The sequence below is a fragment of the Phocoena sinus genome, chromosome 7, assembly GCF_008692025.1.
Source record: "Phocoena sinus isolate mPhoSin1 chromosome 7, mPhoSin1.pri, whole genome shotgun sequence".
Taxonomy (NCBI): domain Eukaryota; kingdom Metazoa; phylum Chordata; class Mammalia; order Artiodactyla; family Phocoenidae; genus Phocoena; species Phocoena sinus.
In genome coordinates, this window is record NC_045769.1 from 87,198,962 (window position 1) to 87,221,423 (window position 22,462).

The window sequence follows — 22,462 nt, forward strand, 5'->3', positions numbered from 1 at the left end:
AAGAATAATACTGGATTCACTTGAAAAAATTGCCAGGGGGTGTGAGGTAAGCAGAATGTAATTACCTAGGTTGGAGTTTATCCAGGACATAAGGCTAACACCTCCGGTCTTAGAAGAGAAAGCTCTGATTCGTTAATAACGGTGTACTTGCTTTCTATGTAAGTGAATTGTAAGGGTGCTTCTACCCTCTTCAGACCATCAAGATATGCTCTAACAGTATTCCAACTGAGACTTTAAAAAGAAAAAAAGCAAAACCTTCTTCAAAACCCACATGTTTATACTAACTCAGGAATGAGAGATAAGTTTCTATTTGCATGCCATCTTTGGCTCTTTTTTCTTTCTTTTTTTTTTTTTCTTGCGGTATGCGGGCCTCTCACTGCTGTGGCCTCTCCCGTTGCAGAGCACAGGCTCCGGACGCGCAGGCTCAGCGGCCATGGCTCATAGGCCCAGCTGCTCCACGGCATGTGGGATCCTCCTGGACCGGGGCACGAACCCGCGTCCCCTGCATCGGCAGGTGGACTCTCAACCACTGCGCCACCAGGGAAGCCCTCCATCTTTGGCTCTTAATGGCTGTTTGGAAATTGTTGAGGACTCTAAGGCCAAATTAAGGATTAAAAAATAACCCCATGATAGATTAGTGATGTCTGCCATGGGCACGAGAGAAGTAGTGCTTACACTTGTAAGCCATATTTTTGTCGCCCTAAGACTAGTACTTAGCTACTACTTTTCTGGAATGAGTTAGCAATACTCTTAGTTCTTTTCAAACCTTCTGATTATTGTTAATTACTGCTACAAGCATATTTAAGATTTCCTGAAAAAGTTCCAGGGAAAAGGGACACTGACCATTCTTTAATAACCATGATTGGTGGGGTTAGAGATAAAGAGATATAACTTTAGGTCAAAAACTTCAAAGCAAAAAATGTCCAACAGATGAAGCAGTTTGGTGTCAGGTTGTGTTTTCACTTGGGAAAATAATCAAATCAACATCTTGGGGAAGCAAACAGGAATTAAGGTCAGGAACACAAGAGAGCAGAAGCATGTTAAATCAAGGTAAGAATTGGAAATCAGAATTTGGTTTGTTTGAGGAATGCTGGAAACAAAGGGTAAGAGGGCCAGACACGCCATGGGCCCCCGGGTCTGAGAGCAGCACCAGGGATAGCTCCCAGTGCTGGTGGCTTCTCCTTGGCTCTTTGATTCTTTCTCATTCAGCCCTGCCCCTCAGTGTGGTACGTCTAGCTTTGGCTTAGTAATGTCTATAAAATCAGGAAAATGAACCCTTTCATCCTATTAATGTTAATATTGGTAATAACTGAGGTAGTGCATATTTCATTCTTTCATTTTACATACCTTATTTCATTAACACAACTTCATGTTGCTATTATAACTTAGGTATTATAACTTCCACTTACATACAAGAAGATGAAATTAAGTAATTCACCCGTAGTCACATTTCAAATCAAGGGTGGAACCGTGAGTCAAACTTTGATCTGTCTGGTTCCCAAGCTTGTGCTCATATGACTGTACCACAAAGTTCCATGAGAATGAGATCATATGTGTGGCACTTGCTTTATCTATAAAGCAGGATGACTATAGGGACATTCTGGGGTTTTAGAACAGTTGAGAAGGGAATTTGAAATGCTTCTCTTAACAGGCTAGAGTATGGATAATTTGCATGTTCTTCTATGCTCCAGAATAATTACTAGTAGAGTTTTTAGGACTTATAGACAGTTTCTTTGTGGTCCTTGCTTCGCATTATGGAAGTATTCAAGCAGAAGAACCATGTATCAGCTTGTTTAGACAGAATTCTGCATTTCTGTAAATTTGGTGAAAGTGACCTGTAACTTACATTAGACACTAGGTCTTATATCTCTGTCATATTCTTTATTTCCCTCAATATATACTGCTATGAATTGCTGTAAAAGACCTTTTTCAACTCTGATTTAGATAATTTGGAAACTTAAGCTTGTTTTTTCAAATGTCCATGCATCTGATATAAAAATTGAGGTTTTAAAATTATAGATCATATTTCAATCTACAGTACCGTATGAATTGTGATATTTCAAAATGTCAGTCTTTGGGCATTGGTTTCCTTTTTATTCTTAGGAATTTCCAGGAAGGAATTCTAAAGCTTTTTAGGTCAGTTGTCCAACTTAATAAAAACAGGTTTGGTTTAAGTAATCCTTTAAAATTCTAAATGAGATCATAAAAAACCTTTTCATTTGATGAAAGACCATAGTGGAAAAAAAACAATTTTTTTTTTAGTTAGCTACATTTTGAAATAAGTTTAATACTTTATAACAGGAATAAAAACCCAATTTTATATCTGAGGCCTTATAAGTCCAGTTTATGCCTGAAAATAATTAAAATGTTCAGGTTATAAAATTTCTAAATATGCCTTATGATGGAAGAAATGACAGATCTTTAATCATAGTAATGCTATTATAATATCACTTTTAAAGACTCTGCAGGTTGTTATCTATTACTGTACCTTTATGAGAGAGGTACAGTGTCATCTAAGAACGATATGATATCATTCTGGAGACCTTTAAGGTGGCAGAGGACTAAGACGTGGAGATCACCTTACTCCTCACAAATAGAAATACATCTACATGTGGAACGACTCCTACATAACACCTACTGAACGCTGAGAGAAGACCTCAGACTTCCCAAAAGGCAGGAAACTCCCCACGTACCTGGGTAGGGCAAAAGAAAAAAGAAAAAACAGAGACAAAAGAATAGGGATGGGACCTGCACCTCTGGGAGGGAGCTGTGAAGGAGGAAAAGTTTCCACACACTAGGAAGCCCCTTCACTGATGGAGACGGGGCCGTGTTGGGGAGGAAGCTTCAGGGTCATGGAGGAGAGCACAGCAACAGGGGTGCAGGGGGCAAAGCGGAGAGATTCCCACAAAGAGGATGGGTGCCGACCAGCACTCACCAGCCTGAGAGGCTTGTCTGCTCACCCGTCAGGACGGGCAGGGGCTGGGAGCTGAGGCTCAGGCTTCGGAGGTTGGATCCCAGGGAGAGGCCTGGGGTTGGCTGCGTGAACACAGGCTGAAGGGGCTAGTGCGCCACAGCTAGCTGAGAGGGAGTCTGGGAAAAACTCTGGAACTGACTAAGAGGCAAGAGACCATTGTATCGGGGTGCGTGAGGAGAGGAGATTCAGAGCACCACCTAAACGAGCTCCAGAGATGGGCACGAGCCGCGGCTATCAGCGCAGACGCCAGAGATGGGCGTGAGATGCTCAGGCTGCTGCTGCAGCCACCAAGAAGCCTGTGTGCGAGCACAGGTCACTATCCACACCTCCCCTCCCGGGAGCCTGTGCAGCCCACCACAGTCAGGGTCCCATGATCCAGGGACAACTTCCACGGGAGAACACATGGTGCACCTCAGGCTGGTGCAATGTCACGCTGGGCTCTGCTGCCGCAGGCTCACCCCACATTCCGTACCCCTCCCTCCCCCCAGCCTGAGTGAGCCACAGCCCCCGAATCAGCGGCTCCTTTAACCCTGTGCTGTCTGAGTGAAGAACAGATGCCCTCAGGTGACCTACATGCAGACGTGGGCCAAATCCAAAGCTGAACCCCAGGAGCTGTGCGAACAAAGAAGAGAACGGGAAATCTCTCCCAGCAGCCTAAGGAGCAGTGGATTAAATCTCCACAATCAACTTGATGTACCCTGCATCTCTGGAATACCTGAATAGACAATGAATGATCCCAAAATTGAGGCGGTGGACTTTGGGAGCAACTGTAGACTTGGGGTTTACGTTCTGCATCTAATTTGTTTCTGGTTTTATGTTTACCTTAGTTTAGTATTTAGAGTTTATCATCATTGGTAGATTTGTTTATTGATTTTGTTGCTCTCTTCTTTTTTTTATATATAGATATACTTTTTTTTCCTTTTTCTCTTTTTGTGAGTTTGTATGTGTATGCTTCTCTGTGTGATTTTGTCTGTATAGCTTTGCTTTTAGCATTTATCCTAGGGTTCCGTCCGTCCTTTTTTTTTTTAGTATAGTTCTTAGTGCTTGTTATCATTGGTGGATTTGATTTTTTAGCTTGGTTGCTCTCTTCTTTGTTTCTTTTTATTTATTTTTATTTTTAATAATTTTTAAAATTTCAGTTATTTTATTTTATTTACCCTTCCTCCCTCTCTCCCTCCCCCCACCTCTTTCTTCCTTCCTTCCTTCCTTCCTTCCTTCCTTCCTTCCTTCCTTCCTTTCTTTCCTTCATTCCTTCCTTCCTTCCTTCCTTCCTCCCTCCCTCCCTCCCTCCCTCCCTCCCTCCCTCCCTCCCTTTTCTTCTGAGCCATGTGGCTAACAGGGGCTTCGTGCTCCGGCCGGGTGTCAGGCCTGTGCCTCTGAGGTGGGAGAGCCGAGTTCAGGACATTGGTCCACCAGAGACCTCCCAGCCCCACATGATATCAAATGGCAAAAGATCTCCCAGAGATCTTAATCTCAATGCTAAAATCCAGTTCCAGTCGATTAACAGCAAGCTACAGTGCTGGACATCCTATGCCAAACAGCTAGCAAGACAGGAACACAACACCACCCATTAGCAGAGAGACTGCCTAAAATCATAATAAGGTCACTGACACCCCAAAACACACCACCTGACATGGTCCTGCCCACCACAAAGACAAGATCCAGCCTCACCCAGAACACAGGTACCAGGCCACTCCACCAGGAAGCCTACACAACCCACTGAACCAACCTTAGGCCTGGGGGAAGACACCAAAAATAACGGGAACTATGAAACTGCAGCCTGCGAAAAGGAGACCCCAAACACAATAAGTTAAGCAAAATGAGAAGACAGAGAAACACACAGCAGATGAAGGAGCAAGGTAAAAACCCACAGGACCAAACAAATGAAGAGGAAATGGGCAGTCTACCTGAAAAGGAATTCAGAGTAATGATAGTCAAGATGATCCAAAATCTTGGAAATAGAATGGAGAAAATACAAGAAACGTTTAACAAGGACCTAGAAGAACTAAAGAGCACACAAACGATGAACAACACAATACATGAAATTAAAAATTCTCCAGACGAAATCAATAACAGTATAACTGAGGCAAAAGAATGGACAAGTGACCTGGAAGACAAAATAGTGGAAATAAGTACCACAGAGCAGATTAAAGAAAAAAGAATGAACAGAATTGAGGAGAGTCTCAGAGACCTCTGGGACAACATTAAATGCATAAACATTCGAATTATGGGGGTCCCAGAAGAAGAAAAGAAAAAGAAAGGACTGAGAAAATATTTGAAGTGATTATAGTTGAAAACTTCCCAAATATGGGGAAGGAAATAGTCAATCAAGTCCAGGAAGTACAGAGAGTCCCATACAGGATAAATCCAAGGAGAAACATGCCAAGACACTTATTAATCAAGCTATAAAAAAAAATACAAAGAAAAAAATATTAAAAGCAGCAAGGGAAAAACAAAAAATAACAAACAAGGGAATCCGCATAAGGTTAACAGCTGATCTTTCAGCAGAAACTCTGCAAGCCAGAAGGGAGTGGCAGGACATATTTAAAGTGATGAAAGGGAAAATCCTACAACCAAGATTACTCTACCCAACAAGGACCTCATTCAGATTCGATGGAGAAATTAAAACCTTTACAGACAAGCAAAAGCTAAGAGAATTCAGCATCAGCAAACCAGCTTTACAACAAATGCTAAAGGAACTTCTCTAGACAGGAAACACAAGAGAAGGAAAAGACCTACAATAACAAACACAAAACAATTAAGAAAATGGGAATAGGAACATACATATCGATAATTACCTTAAATGTAAATAGATTAAATGCTGCAACCCAAAGACATAGACTGGCTGAATGGATACAAAAACAAGACCCATATATATGCTGTGTACAAGAGATCCACTTCAGACCTAGGGACACATATAGACTGAAAGTGAGGGGATGGAAAAAGATATTCCATGCAAATGGAAATCAGAAGAAAGCTGGAGTAGCAATTCTATCAGACAAAATAGATTTTAAAATAAAGACTATTACAAGAGGCAAAGAAGGACACTACCTAATGATCAAGAGATCAATCCAAGAAGATGATATAACAATTGTAAATATTTATGCATCCAACCTAGGAGCACCTCAATATATAAGGCAAATGCTAACAGCCATAAAAGGGGATATCAACAGTAACACAACCATAGTAGGGGACTTTAACACCCCACTTTCACCAATGGACAGATCATCCAAAATGAAAATAAATAAGGAAACACAAGCTTTAAATGATACATTAAACAAGATGGGCTTAATTCATATTTATAGGACATTCCATCCAAAAAGAACAGAATACACTTTCTTCTGAAGTGCTCATGGAACATTCTCCAGGATAGATCATATCTTGGGTCACAAATCAAGCCTTGGTATATTTAAGAAAATTGAAATCATATCAAGTATCTTTTATGACCAGAACGCTATGAGTCTAGATATCATTTACAGGAAAAAAATCTGTAAAAACTACAAACACTTGGAGGCTAAACAATACACTACTAAGTAACCAAGAGATCACTGAAGAAATCAAAGAGAAAATGAAAAAATACCTAGAAACAAATGACAATGAAAACACAATGACCCAAAACCTATGGGGTACAGCAAAAGCAATTCTAAGAGGGAAGTTTATAGCAATACAGTCCTATCTGAAGAAAGAAGAAATATCTCAAATAAACAACCTAAACTTACACCTAAAGTAATTAGAGAAAGAAGAACCAAAAAAAAAAAAAAAAAAAAAAAAACCCCAAAGTTAGCAGAAAGAAAGAAATCATAAAGATCAGATCAGAAATAAATGAAAAAGAAATGAAGGAAACGATAGCAAAGATCAATAAAATTAAAGCTGGTTCTTTGAGAAGAGAAACAAAATTGATAAACCATTAACCAGACTCATTTAAAAAAAAAAGGGAGAAGACTCAAATCAATAGAATTAGAAATGGAAAAGGAGAAGTAACAGCTGACACTGCAAAAATACAAAGAATCATGAGAGATTACTATAAGCAACTATATGGCAATAAAATGGACAACCTGGAAAAAATGGACAAATTCTTAGAAAAGCACAACCTTCCGAGACTGAACCAGGAAGAAATAGAAAATATAAACAGAGCAATTACAAGCACTGAAATTGAGACTGTGATTAAAAATCTTCTAACAAACAGAAGCCCAGGACGAGATGGCTTCACAGGCAAATGGTATCAAACATTTAGAGAAGAGGCTAACACCTATCCTTCTCAAACTCTTCCAAAATATAACAGAGAGAGGAACACTCCCAAACTCATTCTACAAGGCCACCATCACCCTGATACCAAAACCAGACAAAGATGTCACAAAGAAAGAAAACTACATGCCAATATCACTGATGAACACAGACGCAAAAATCCTCAACAAAATACTAGCAAACAGAATCCAATAGCACATTAAAAGGATCATACACCATGATCAAGTGGGGTTTATCCCAGGAATGCAAGAATTCCTCAATATATGCAAATCAATCAATGTGATACAGCATATTAACAAACTGAAGGAGAAAAACCATATGATCATCTCAATAGATGCAGAAAAAGCTTTTGACAAAATTCACACCCATTTATGATAAAAACTCTCCAGGAAGTAGGCATACATGGAACTTACCTCAACAAAATAAAGGCCATATATGACAAACCGACAGCCAATGTTGTTCTCAATGGTGAAAAACTGAAACCAGTTCCTCTAAGATCAGGAACGAGACAAGGTTGTCCACTCTCAACACTATTATTCAACATGATTTTGGAAGTTCTAGCCATGGCAATCAGAGAAGAAAAAGAAATAAAAGGAATCCAAATCAGAAAAGAAGAAGTAAAGCTGTCACTGCAGATAACATGAGACTATACATAGAGAATCCTAAGGAAGCTACCAGAAAACTACTAGAGCTAATCAATGAATCTGGTAAAGTAGCAGGATACAAAATTAATGCATAGAAATCCCTTGCATTCCTATACGCTAATGATGAAAACTCTGAAAGAGAACTTAAGGAAACACTCCCATTTACCATTGCAACAAAAAGAATAAAATACCTAGGAATAAACCTACCACACGAGGCAAAAGACCTGTATGCAGAAAAGTATAAGACACTGATGAAGGAAATTAAAGATGATACAGATGGAAAGATATCCTATTTTCTTGGATTGGAAGAATCAACATTGTGAAAATGACTATACTACCCTAAGCAATCTACAGATTCAGTGCAATGCCTGTCAAGCTAATAATGGCATTTATTACAGAACTAGAACAAAAAATTTCACAATTTGTATGGAAACACAAAAGACCCCAAATTGCCAAAGCAATCTTGAGAAAGAAAAACGGAGCTGGAGGAATCAGGCCCCCTGACCTCAGACTGTATGACAAAGCTACAGTAATCAAGACAGTATGGTACTGGCACAAAAACAGCAATATAGATCAATGGAACAAGATACAAAGCCCAGAGATAAACCCACACACATATGGTCACCTTATTTTTGATAAAGGAGGCCAAAATATGCAGTGGAGAAAAGACGGCCTCTTCAATAAGTGGTGCTGGGAAAACTGGACAGCTACATGTAAAGGAATGAAATTAGAATGCTCCCTAGCACCATATACAAAAATCAACTCAAAATGGATTAAAGACCTAAATGTAAGGCCAGACTATAAAACTCTTAGAGGAAAGCATAGACAGAACACTATATGACAGAAATCACAGCAAGATCCTTTTTACCGACCTCTTAGAGAAATGGAAATAAAAACAAAAAGAAACAAATGGGACCTAATGAAATTTAAAAGCTTTTCCATAGCAAAGCAAACCGTAAACAAGATTAAGAGACAACCCTCAGAATGGGAGAAAGTATTTGCAAATGAGGCAACTGACAAAGGATTAATCTCTAAAATTTACAAGCACCTCATGCAGCTCAATATCAAAGAGACAAACAACCAAATCCAAAAATGGGCAGAAGACCTAAACAGACATTTTTCCAAAGAAGATACACAGATTGCCAAAAAGCACATGAATGGATGCTCAACTTCGCTGATTGTTAGAGAAATGCAAATCAAAACTACGATGAGGTGTCACCTCACGACAGTCTGAGGGGCCATCATCAAGGGGTCTACAGACAGTGGATGATGGAGAGGGTGTGGAGAAGGGGGAACCCTCTTGCACTGTTGGTGGGAATGTAAATTGATACAGCCACTATGGAGAACAGTATGGAGGTTCCTTAGGAAACTAGAAGTGGAACTACCATACGACCCAGCAATCCCACTACTGGGCATATACCCTGAGGAAACCATAATTCACAAAGGGGCATGTACCACAATGTTCATTGCACCTCTGTTTACAATAGCCAGTACATGGATGCAACCTAAGTGTCCATCGACAGATGAATGGATAAAGAAGATGTGGCACACATATATACAATGGGATATTACTCAACCATAAAAGGAAACGAAATTGAATTATTGGTAGTGAGGTGGATGGACCTAGAGTCTGTCATACAGAGTGAAGTAAGTCAGAAAGAAAAAAACAAATACCATATCTATCACATATATATGGAGTCTTAATAAAACAAACAATGGTTCTGAAGGAGCTAGAGGCAGGACAGGAATAAAGACGCAGATGTAGAGAATGGACTTGAGGACACGGAGAGGGGGAGGGTAGCTGGAGTGAAATGAGAGAGTGGCATGTACATATATACACTACCAAACGTAAAATAGATAGCTAGTGGGAAGCAGCCTCATGGCATAGGGAGATCAGCTCTGTGCTTTGTGACCACCTAGAGGGGTGGGATAGGGAGGATGGGAGGGAGACACAGAAGGAGGAGATATGGGAACATATGTATATGTATAGTTGATTCACTTTGTGATAAAGCAGAAAGTAACACACCATCGTAAAGCAATTATACTCCAATTAAGATGTTAAAAAAATATATCATTCTGAGAACAACAATATGATAATATGTTTGAGAAAGTGGAGGAGGACATATAGAAATAGCTGGTCATGTTTTCCAGGAAACGGATCTTTTTCTATGGCTTTGTAATTAGGCTGTAATGATAATGTGTCAAAATCTACTTATATGGTTTTAAAATCTTTACAGGTATTTGATTTTAAGATTTTTAAAAAGTAACTGAGAAGTAATCTAATGATTTATATGGTGTGTAAAAGGAAAGATAAATCATTTATTATACAAGTTATAATTTGTCTTCCTTTTAGAGAATATTAGTCATAAGAGGGGTGTGTGTGTGTGTGTGCGTGCACGCCATCATTTTGGGTGTTTTGAGGCAGTCCTATTGCCTTTTACACTCACTATTTAAATGTTGTGGTTTTCAACTCTTACTGCATATTAGAATCCTGTGAAACTAAAAAAATCCTTATGCCAGGCAGCACCTCACCTCAGTCTGAATTTCTGAGTATAGCACTACATAGTACAGTTTGAAGCTTTCTAAGTTGAGAACCACTGGTAAAATGCATGACTACTTTGTAAAGCACTTACATTTTGTACACGTATAGGTAATAGCATGGAGGAAAATGAAAGAAAATGTTCCTTCTCCAAAAACAGAGGAGAGGTTTTTGGAGGGTGATAGTAGAATGATTATTGATATTTTAGGAGTGACCAGATAGATCATAATAAATAAAATATAGGCTGAAATAGAATTTCATCTAGTGTTCTTTTCTTTAGCAGTGACTTAAGTGAAATACCTAGAGGAAGATATAAAACTCCCACAATTCACCTGGCCACTTGCATAGTTTTTTGTTTTTTTTTTCCTTGAATCCAGTTGCTAGCCAACTTGTGACCTGAATCTCGATGATTAATAGCTTTTATAATATTTTCTTAGCTAGTGTAACTTCAATTGCAATACTTTTTCTTCTGATGTCTTACCCTTATAAAATAGCACTAAACTATTTTTCTCAATGAATTCTACTGACACATGGTCCCACAGATTAATTATAAATTGCATAGAAGTACTGCCCTTTGTCAGTTTTAAATGTGTAGCTTTATCTTCTCTTTCTCCTTGGCTTTCCAAGCTAAATGGAATTAGGAGCTTAAAGAAACCTGGTTAACATGGAATCTATTTCTATTCTCTTATTTTAAACAATAGTGCCATTAATTTTCATCCTAGACTCTTTGTTTTCTCTGCTATGTTCATTTTTATTATAATTTAAAAAAGAATCATCTCTATTTTTACAAACCCATTTATTTCTCAACATTGCATAAACATCTTTTTAGGGAGTATTTTTCTTCAAATGTTGTGATAGTTTTTACCTGATGGGCTCTGTTCATAAATTATATTGGGAATACCAAACAACTTTTTCTTTTCTTCATCATCTTTTTTTTTTTTTTTTTTTTTTAAAGGAGAAGATGAAGGGGAAAGGGTATCAAAAAGGGACTTCGACAATCCTGGAAATAAATGTCAGGCCACTTTGCCACGGGTACTTTAAAACACCCCAAGGTAGATGGAAAGAAGAACTTTAGGGTTTAGATCATTTATCACTGAAATTATAATGCTGGCACAGCTCCGCAAATATTTCCTTACAGGGTTTCATAGACATTTCGCGATAAATGTCTTTTGTTAAAATGGTCTTACGTCTTATAAAGCAGAGTCTGTATTCCAAGAGGAATTCTTTTGCAGTTATTTAATAGTGTTCCTTTCACAATGCCCTCCTTCTCCATACTTTTTGTTCCTATTGCAATACTGGTATCTTTGACCAGAGGTTAAAGACAGCTAACACTGAGTCTTAGCTGTTCCCTCTAAACCTTTGGGGACAAAAAGGAAAATATGGCCTTAGACGGTTATATTTAAGTATAGGGACTACCATTATTACCAAGATGTTGACCCTGTTACCGAGCCTTTGAAAGAGGGTGAAGTAGGATAGGAAAATGTGGAAAAAGCAAATTGGTTAGACATAACAAAGACCTGCCTGTAATCCTGATGAAACTCTACAATAATAATAAAAGGTAGAGCCAATCGTGTGTTTTTGTTGTTCAGGCAGCTCTTGGGATGGTAGGATTTAAGAGGTAGCTTGGGAAGATCCCAACTTTTCTTCAAACATCTCCCTAATATTTCCTGAAGTTCTGGCACCAAGGAGAGAAGTAGTTCTTACTGGGATCCCTGTTTAGAGTTGGAGGTTGTTGAAATTGTAAGTACAGTTTTGTGGGAATATGCACGTGTGTGTGTTTTTTTAGAAGCTCTGTAGCTTTCATCAGAGCGTTATGTGTCTCTAAAGATTCTACTTAAAAGCAGATGTCCATAGTATAGTTTTGTTTATAATTTAGTGTGAATTTGGTCAAAGTGATTTTCTTCTGGATACCTTATTGAGATGTGCTTATTGAATTTTTTTTTATTTGGGGTATAGTTGCTTTACAATGTTGTGTTAGCTTCTGCTGTACAACGAAGTGAATCAGCTATATGTATATACATATATGTGTCCATGTATATGGACACATATCCCCTCCCTTGTGGACCTCCCTCCCCTTCCCCCCATTCCACCCATCTAGGTCACCACAGAACACTGAGCAGAGCTCCCTGCACTATACAGTACGTTCCCACTAGCTATCTGTTTTACACATGGTCGTGTATATATGTCCATCCCAGTCTCCCAATTCATCCCACCACCACCACCACCCTGTGTCAACACGTCCGTTCTCTACATCTGTGTCTCTATTCCTGCCCTGCAAATAGGTTCATCTGTACCATTTTTCTAGATTCCACATATATGCATTAATACACGATATTTGTTTTTCTCTTCCTGACTTACTTCACTCTGTATGACAGACTCTAGGTCCATCCACGTCTCTACAAATGACCCAATTTTGTTCCTTTTTATGGCAGAGTAATATTCCATTGTATATAGGTACCACATCTTCTTTATCCATTCATGTGTTGGTGAACATTTAGGTTGCTTCCATGTCCTGGCTATTGTAAATAGTGCTGCAATGAACATTGGGGTGCATGTGTCTTTTTTTTTTTTTTTTTTGCGGTACACAGGCCTCTCACTGTTGTGGCCTCTCCCGTTGTGGAGCACAGGCTCTGGATGCGCAGGCTCAGCGGCCATGGCTCACGGGCCCAGCCGCTCTGCGGCATGTGGGATCCTCCTGGACCAGGGCACGAACCCGTGTCCCCTGCATCGGCAGGCGGACTCTCAACCACTGCACCACCAGGGAAGCCCTCATGTGTCTTTTTGAATTAGTGGTTTTCTCATGGTATATGCCCAGTGGTGGGATTGCTGGGTCATATGGTAGTTCTATTTTTAGGGGTTTTTTTGTTGTTGATTTTTTAACATCTTTATTGGAGTATAATTGCTTTACAATGTTGTGTTAGTTTCTGCTGTATAACAAAGTGAATCAGCTATACATATACATATATCCCCATATCTCTTCCCTCTTGTGTCTCCCTCCCTCCCACCCTCCCTATCCCACCCCTCTAGGTGGTCACAAAGCACCGAGCTGATCTCCCTGTGCTATGTGGCTGCTTCCCACTAGCTATGGATTTTACATTTCGTCGTGTATATATGTCCATGCCATTCTCTCACTTTGTCCCATCTTTCTGACTTACTTCACTCTGTATGACAGACTCTAGGTCCATCCACCTCACTACAAATAACCCAATTTCATTTCTTTTTATGGCTGAGTAATATTCCATTGTATATATATGCCACATCTTCTTTATCCATTCATCTGTCAGTCGACACTTAGGTTGCTTCCATGTCCTGGCTATTGTAAATAGAGCTGCAATGAACATTGTGGTACATGACTCTTTTTGAATTATGGTTTTCTCAGGGTATATGCCCAGTAGTGGGATTGCTATGTCGTATGGTAGTTCTATTTTTAGTTTTTTAAGGAACCTCCATACTGTCCTCCATAGTAGCTGTATCAATTTACATTCCCACCAACAGTGCAAGAGGGTTCCCTTTTCTCCACACCCTCTCCAGCATTTATGGTTTTTAGATTTTTTGATGATGGCCATTCTGACTAGTGTGAGGTGGTACCTCATTGTAGCTTTGATCTGTATTTCTGTAATAATTAGCGATGTTGAGCAGCTTTTCATGTGCCTCTTGGCTGTCTGTATATCTTTTTTGGAGAAATGTCTATTTAGATCTTCTGCCCATATTTTGATTGAATTGTTTGTTTTTGGGATATTGACCTGCATGAGCTATTTGTGTATTTTGGAGATTAATCCCTTGTCAGTTGCTTCATTTGCAAATATTTTCTCCCATTCTGAGGGTTGTCTTTTCGTCCTCTTTATGGTTTTCTTTGCTGTGCAAAAGCTTTTAAGTTTAATTAGGTCCCATTTGTTTATTTTTGTTTTTATTTTCGTTACTCTAGGAGGTGAGTCAAAAAGGATCTTCCTGTGATTTATGTCAGTGTGTTCTTCCTGTTTTCCTCAAAGAGTTTTATAATGTCCTGTCTTACATTTAGGTTTATTTTTGTGTATGGTGTTAGGGAGTGTTCTAATTTCATTCTCTTACATGTCGCTGTCCAGTTTTCCCAGCACCACTTATTTGAAGAGAGTGTCGTTTCTCCATTGTATATCCTTGCCTCCTTTGTCATAGATTAGGTGACCTTAGGTGCCTGAGTTTACCTCTAGGCTTTCTATCCTGTTCCATTGATCTATATTTCTGTTTTTGTGCCAGTACCACACTATCTTGATTACTGTAGCTTTATAGTACAGTCTGAAGTCAGGAAGCCTGATTCCTCCAGCTCTGTTTTTCTTTCTCAAGATTGCTTTGGCTTCGGGGTCTTTTGTGTTTCCAAATAAATTGTAAAATTTTTTGTTCTAATTCTGTGAAAAATGTCATTGGTATTTTGATAGGGATTGTATTGAATCTGTACATTGCAGTATAGTCATTTTCACAATATTGATTCTTCCAATCCAAAGGCATGGTAAAGCTCTCCATCTGTTTGTGTCATCTTTGATTACTTTCATCAGTGTCTTATAGTTTTCTGAGTGCAGGTCTTTTACCTCCTTAGGTAGGTTTATTTCTAGGTATTTTGTTGTTGTTGTTGCAGTGGTGAATGGGATTGTTTCCTTAATTTCTCTTTCTGATCTTTCGTTGTTAGTGTATAGGAATGCAAGAGATTTCTGTGTATTAATTTTGCATCCTACAACTTAACCAAATTCATTGATTAGCTCTGTTAGTTTTCTGGTGGCATCTTTAAGATTTTCAATGTATAGTATCATGTTATCTGCAAACAGTCACAATTTTACTTTTTCTTTTCCATTTTGGATTCTTTTTATTTCTTTTTCTTCTCTGATTGCCATGGCTAGGACTTCTAAAACCATGTTGAATAATAGTGGTGAGAGTGGACATCCTTGAATATTTTTTTAAAGTAGAATGGAGATTAGAAATTTTCTAGCTAAACTTCCTTCCATTTTGTAGATAAGCAATTAACACTGAGATCTAAAAGTACAGCTTAGATGTTCCCAATTCATGTACTTTTTTCCCAGAAACCCAGTAGGTGGAGGAGTTTTAGATGAGAGGTGATACAGATATTGGGACAGCTGGACTTGGGTGAGGCACCTTAGGCTTTAAGTACCTGCCTGGAGGGTATCATGACGGTGATAAGTGTAGAAGGCTCAGGGAGTGAGATAGAAAAGGTAGAAGAAGGTAGAAAACATGACATGCAAATGAAGTTGGAAACGTAACAAAACTGAGTTTTTCCTAAGACATTTTTCACAGCTTTTGGTCATCTGTACTAGAGGAAATTCAGATTGCATCCCCAACAGATCTTTACTATATAACGAATCTTAGTATTTTCTTTTGCATTCTTTTATAAAAACTTTGGAGATTTATCATGTGCTTTTTCAACCCTTAGCTATCTGCTACCTAATATCCTAATGACTTATAATTGCAGTCACTTTGTCACTTTTCATTGGTGTAATATTTAAAACTATTTAATGCCATTGTAATTTGTGAATTAATTATATATATATATAGTTTTTAAATTTATTTATTTTTGGCTGCCTTGGTTGCTCGTTGCTGTGCGCGAGCTTTCTCTAGTTGTGGCGAGCGGGAGCTACTCTTTGTTGCGGTGTGCGGGCTTCTCATTGCGGTGGCTTCTCTTGTTGCGGAGCATGGGCTTTAGAGCGCAGGCTCAGCAGTTGTGGCACATGGGCCCAGTTGCTCACGGCATGTGGGATCTTCTCCAACCAGGGCTCAAACCCGTGTCCCCTGCATTGGCAGGCAGATTCTCAACCACTCTGCCACCAGGGAAGCCCCCAATTTTAAATTTCAAATAACACTCTGTAGTCTCTAGAGAAGGGATTATTAACTGTTGCTTTTTTTTTTTTAATATGAGGAAACATATAGTGTGCTTATAGTCTAGAGGCTCAGGGTTTAGTGAAGGAGAAGAAACAGAAGGAGAGAATTAATAGCAAGAGCATGTATGTTTAGCTAGTCTTCAGTTTTACAGTCATGATTTCTCTTGTTCCTTAAAAGCGAGCACTCTTTTTAGTTGACAGAGAGGGAAACCAGAGCGTAAATTTGTAACTTGTCAAAGGTCCCATAGGCAGTCATTGGTGAGGCCGGCCTCCAGCTCAAGCCCTAGGATTTGAGAATGTTCCTGTTTTCCCACTTGGCTGTATTGCTTTCCTCATCATTATCCCCTGTAATGGGTACAGTCTGTGTGAGGGCCAATGAGAACCAGAGTTAGGGCAGGGGTTGCAGAGAGGGTGACATTGGAGCTGTGTCTTGGAGGACGGGCAAGAGTTCTTCTGCCTTAAGGAGCAAGAGGGTATCTTCAGGGCTTCCCTGGTGGCTCAGTGGTTGAGAGTCTGCCTGCAGATGCAGGGGACACGGGTTCGTGCCCCGGTCCGGGAAGATCCCACATGCCGCGGAGCGGCTGGGCCCGTGAGCCATGGCCGCTGAGTCTGCGCCCATGTACCGCAAAAAAAAAAAAAAAAGAGGGCATCTTCATCTGAGGGAATGCCCTGAGCCATGGTAGAAATTGCTTTTTTCAGAAAGGCAGTAATGCCTTACAGTTAGGTCTTAGGAGGCTCCTATCCCAGGGTTCAGCATGAAGCTGCATGTGAGTAGTGCAATTCTGAATTCCTTGCTGCCTTTTCAATACCCTTTCACCATAATTTTTATCCAGTTATGGAAATAATGAAATTTTTGTCCAGTTATGGAAATAATGAACTCTTGGAATTAATCCTACAAATGGCACTTCCTGAAGACATAGTTATTATCGTCTGTCCACTTCTTTTGCCCAGACTTTACTGGCCCTTATTTAAACATTCAGATTCTTGTCTAGTACATAATTTCAAGAATTAATCTGTGAAACATTTGGACCTACTATGTGTCTGGGTTCCAAGAAGGTTCTGGGGATCCAAAATTGTTAAGTCTTGCTCTCCAGGAGTTTTCATGACCCACATTTTTATGGCTAATGCAAATGCAACATTATACAACATTGTTTTGACAAACTCAAAAAATTGATATTTGTATTTCTATGAATGTTCATATGTAGCCAGAACTGTTGTAAGACATGTCCTGTGTTTTTAAAATATTTCCAGTTCTTTATCTTGGTAATAACCAGAGAAATATTAAGTTTTGTTGAACATAGATAAATCTTTGCATTCAACAGTTTGTAGTTGAATTGTGAAATGGAACTCATAAGAGAATTGATTGATATAGTGGTTGCTTTCTGTAACAGTTTTCAGATGCCATGGCATTTTTGTAGCATGCTGCAGACTTGAAGACAAATGAGAAAATAAAATAATAGTTGAAAACACTTGCAGCTGATATGAATGTTGAAGGACAGTAACACATTTCAAGTCATATAACATACCAGATTGTTAGGAGAAAAATGTTGTTTTTAAAATATTAGTGCAGTATAGGTCTTAGATCAATCTTGAATACTTTAAAATTCTTTAAATTATGTATGTACTAGCATTTGATGTATATGCATAGAAAATTGACATTTTAAAACTCACTAACTTTTTTTTTGTGTGTGTGTGGTACCTGGGCCTCTCACTGTTGTAGCCTCTCCCGTTGTGGAGCACAGGCTCCAGACGCGCAGGCTCAGCGGCCATGGCTCACGGGCCCAGCCGCTCCGTGGCATGTGGGATCTTCCCGGACCGGGGCACGAACCCGTGTCCCCTGCATCGGCAGTTGGACTCTCAACCACTGCGCCACCAGGGAAGCCCAAAAACTCACTAACTTTTACACAAAAAACACACTCTTATCAACTTGTCAAATAGAAGCTAACCTCACAGTGACCTATTTAAAAATCCCAGTCAGTTATTTATCATAATGGGAACAAGACACTAGCCAAATAGAATTATAGTATTTATCACTTGAACTTTAAGATTTTTTTATACTCTCTAATGGTTTAATTGATTAACTTATTACTTTTAGAAGTCTTACGTGCTTAAAAATTATGTATTGTGTTAATTACAGAGACTGCAAATTTTCATAGTCATAACTATCTTCCTCGGAAAGATGCATGGGATGAATATGGAAATTAAGAAATAAGAAAATGGGGATCAAGTTGTAGAAAAATAGAATGTCTAGAGTTGAAATATTCAGACACTGGAAGAGGGAAAAGAAGACATTGATGATTTCACTTGGTGTTGCTGGAAGGGTGCGAGTTGAAGAGAGAAGATATGGGCTGTGTGGATCAGGGGCTGGCTGATTCAATGACAGTGGAAAATGCTGCCTACTGCCAGCGTGGGGACAGTGTAGGTGAAGAACACTCCCCAGTGCTGGGGAATCAGTGTGGGTAGGCATTACTGACTGAAGGGATGGAGAGAAGGAATGGGCCTTTATTCTTGAGTGTCAGGTGGAGTGGAAGGGGCTCTCTGTGAGAACTAATTTTAAGCCCAGAGAGGCTGGTGTTTACCAGGCTTCACTTTTTTCCTATCCACTTACTGCTTCACGGGAGACTGAAAACTCTTCTAGGGTGTGCTGATAGTCCCCAGATGAACACAAAAAACAACGTTCAAGAGCATGGACGTTTGAGAATGGATTTTGAAAGCAGCCCTGCATTTCTCATAAGATCTAGACTCTTGTTCTAACCCGCTGCTCTCAGCTACAGGACCTTGGGCTTAATTTTCTCACCTGCAAAATGGGAACAATAATTTTTCCCTACTAGCGTCATGGGATTACAATTTATATGAAAGGGCTTTATAAATCCTGAAGCAGTGAACAAGAAGTATGGTATTATGGTGATACAAAAAAATCAGAGCCAGGTTACCTGAGAGGCTAATTATATGTTTATATTTCTCTATACCCTCGGGTTTTTTTTTTTTTTTGCGGTGCGCGGGTCTCTCACTGTTGTGGCCTCTCCCAGGAGCTCCGCTCCCTGCGCGTTGCAGAGCACAGGCTCCGGACGCGCAGCCTCAGCGGCCACGGCTCACGGGCCCAGCCACTCCGCGGCATGTGGGATCTTTCCGGACTGGGGCACGAACCCGCGTCCCCTGCATCGGCAGGCGGACTCTCAACCACTGCGCCACCAGGGAAGCCCTATACCCTCTTTTTTTATTTGTTTGTTTTTGCAGAGGTGGGTGGAACAATAGAAAAAATTCAATTTTAGCTCTCTTGAACCCCTTTCTTAGAGATAAGCCATGAAAATCCACTTGTTCTTGAAGGCATTGAGTATGGAAGTTCTGTGTATGTAGTCTGTTACACCATGTACATGCTCCACATTTTAACATGGGTACAGGTTACAGATCTATATGCAAATGGAGAAATATGTTTAGAAGGGTATACACCAAAACATTACCTGTGGCTTTATTTGAATGGTGGGATTAGGGTGATTAAAAATTGGTTTTCTTACTGGTTTGTTTCTTCATGTTTTCTAGATTGTCACTAGTTATATACACACATATGTAACACACACACACATACACATAAACAGATGTAAAATTTCATGTGGAAGCTGTACTCTGGCAACTCAGAATTTGCTTCACTTGCTAGGTTAAGGTTGACTAATACATACATATGTAAATACAGAATTTACTATTTTTAAAACATTTACTGGAAGACAAAACACCTGGCAGAAACTGGTGACACTGTGGGACATTGTGTGATACACATTTATGTAAAGGGAGCTGTGTTTTACATGGATAGGTCTTACTCATTTGACTTGCTACTCATACACCTTATTACACACTGTCCTGGACCATTTCTCTTGGAGATTTCTACTCTCCACTGCTTGGTGGTAACACCTATAAATAACAGATTTGCAGGTTAACACTTTGTATTTGCTTGCCTGTGAGTTACCACAGTTCCTGGTTTCTGTGGCCCTGTCCTGGAGCAGTTTGCCCTGCCATCTCCGGTGAAATGCCTCCCTGAATACCATTGGCTTGTATTTATTTTCAAACTTTTGCTCAACTCTGACCATGCAATCTAGCACCACACAAATCCCAGAGAAAGAAATCATGGCCTCTCAGTTATGACCCTTAGATGATAGAGAAGACAAGACGCAAAAGTGCCACATAAAGGAATGGCACAGGTGAGAAATTATCGGTACTGTGTTTCTGTTGTTTTCATCATTTCTTCCCAGTGTCATTGCCACTGGGCATTTTGAATGGAGTGGACCAAAAAAGTGGTAAAAAAAAAAGCAGAAGAGTGGTAGGTGATCAGAACATAGTGAGATGTATGAAACCAGAGAGTGATGGCCTGATGTATCATCTCACTCTTCCAGCTGACAAACTGGCCTTGGCCTGTGTTTAGTAGGAAGTGTGAAAGATGGAGAAACAAAATGATGCTAATGGTAACTTTTGGGGGAGGTAACCCTGGTGGGAAAGAGGGATCCTGAATGGTTTTATAGACATTAGAAATTAGCCAACTGCCATATAAATTTGTGTGCGACTTTGTACTATTTTAAGCCTTGCTTAAATTTAGCCAAAGCATTTTCACTTTGAATCACTAAGAAGGAAGCAAGCATGATAGAATTTTCAGATTGTTAAAACTGCTTTAAGTCCTAATGACTGGTTCTGCTCTAACACATGTCTGCAGTACGTTCTGATGTATTTTCATTCAGATACCTCAGGGGTATGAACCCCATTTCATTTACCTATCACCTAGCTGCTCAACTAGGCTTTGTTCTAGTAGCATGGTGGCTATGCAGTGTCTTAGAAGGATATTTAAGCTGGAATCTAAGTGCAACCAGGTTTTTTATTTTTGTGTTTTGTAGTGTTGGGTGCTATTCATGTGCATACAATGCATTCCCATAAAACTCGCATTTTGTATTTACAGAGAAATTTCTCTTGAGAGTTAAGGTCTTGTAAAACATTTTCGTTCTACAGCGTGAACGAATTATTATACTCAAGGGCATTGAAAGTGAAGTGTACTGAAGAAAAGAATTTTTTCATTAAAATGCAGTTTATATTGATAAAACAGATTACTAGCAGTTGATGAAATGTGAAACTTGGAGCTCCTCATATCACTAAATCGCCAGTCAGTTTATTTTGGCAAGCGGAACCAGTATGTAACACATAGGGGGCCAGGCATTTTTACCTGTTAGCATCGTATTAGACTAAATTGTCTTTTGGTAAAGTACTTTGAAAAAATATATAGTATCTGCGCCTTGATAAGCAGGCTTTGGTAACTAGAATTATTAGAAAATAAAAGCTGTTGTGTTATCAGTTTGGGCACATTTATCAATCAGTATTTTAAACATTGACAAGTGGTAATTTAATAGGGAATGACCCAGTTGGCAGGAAGTTCTAATGACAGATGATGCAAACTCATTTATCACTAAGGGGCTCTGCTGGGCTTCTTACCTTTCTCTGTATTGTGGCTCATATTTTCCAAGTCTGGGATATGAGAAGCCGCAAAGGGCACCAAGCCTGAAACCACTCCCAAGGAGAGAAGAGCATTAACACTTTTGGAGCCCGCTTTTTTTTTCTTTCTTTTTTTTTTTCTTTTTTTGTGGTACGCGGGCCTCTCACTGCTGTGGCCTCTTCCGCCACGGAGCACAGGCTCCGGATGCGCAGGCCCAGCAGCCATGGCCCACGGGCACAGCTGTTCTGCGGCATGTGGGATGCTCCCGGACCAGGGCACGAACCCGCGTCCCCTGCATCGGCAGGTGGACTCTCAACCACTGCGCCACCAGGGAAGCCCAGGAGCCCGCATCTTTGAAAAGGCTGCTCCAGGTGGATGAGTCTCAATTTAAAACATAGGTGAGATTGGTACATTATTAGCAATGTGTGGTATTCTATCTACTTAGATTTTTATACAGGAGAAAGTAGGTAGATGAAATTTTGAGTGAAGTACAGGAAGAGGTGATTTAGAATTTATTAACATCATGAAAAAGACAAACATTTTAATGAGAAGTCTTCTGTTATTAAAATAGCTTTCCCCTCTATAATTAATGCATCATTTCTCTCTAGCTGCTTTAAAATTTGTTTTCTTTGTCTTTAGCTTTCAAAAGTTTTACTATGATGTGTCTTGGCCTGGATTTTTAAGGGTTTGCTCAGCTTGAATCTGTAGGTTTATGTTTTTTGTCAAATTTGG

At 39.6% G+C, this 22,462-nt stretch overlaps 1 protein-coding gene across 11 annotated transcripts in view; it reads left to right on the forward strand.

Annotated features, from left to right (window-relative positions):
• GTDC1 (glycosyltransferase like domain containing 1) overlaps positions 1-22,462 on the forward strand; it is a 505,179-nt gene that overhangs the window by 203,823 nt on the left and 278,894 nt on the right. The gene's annotated exons all lie outside the window — the stretch shown is intronic.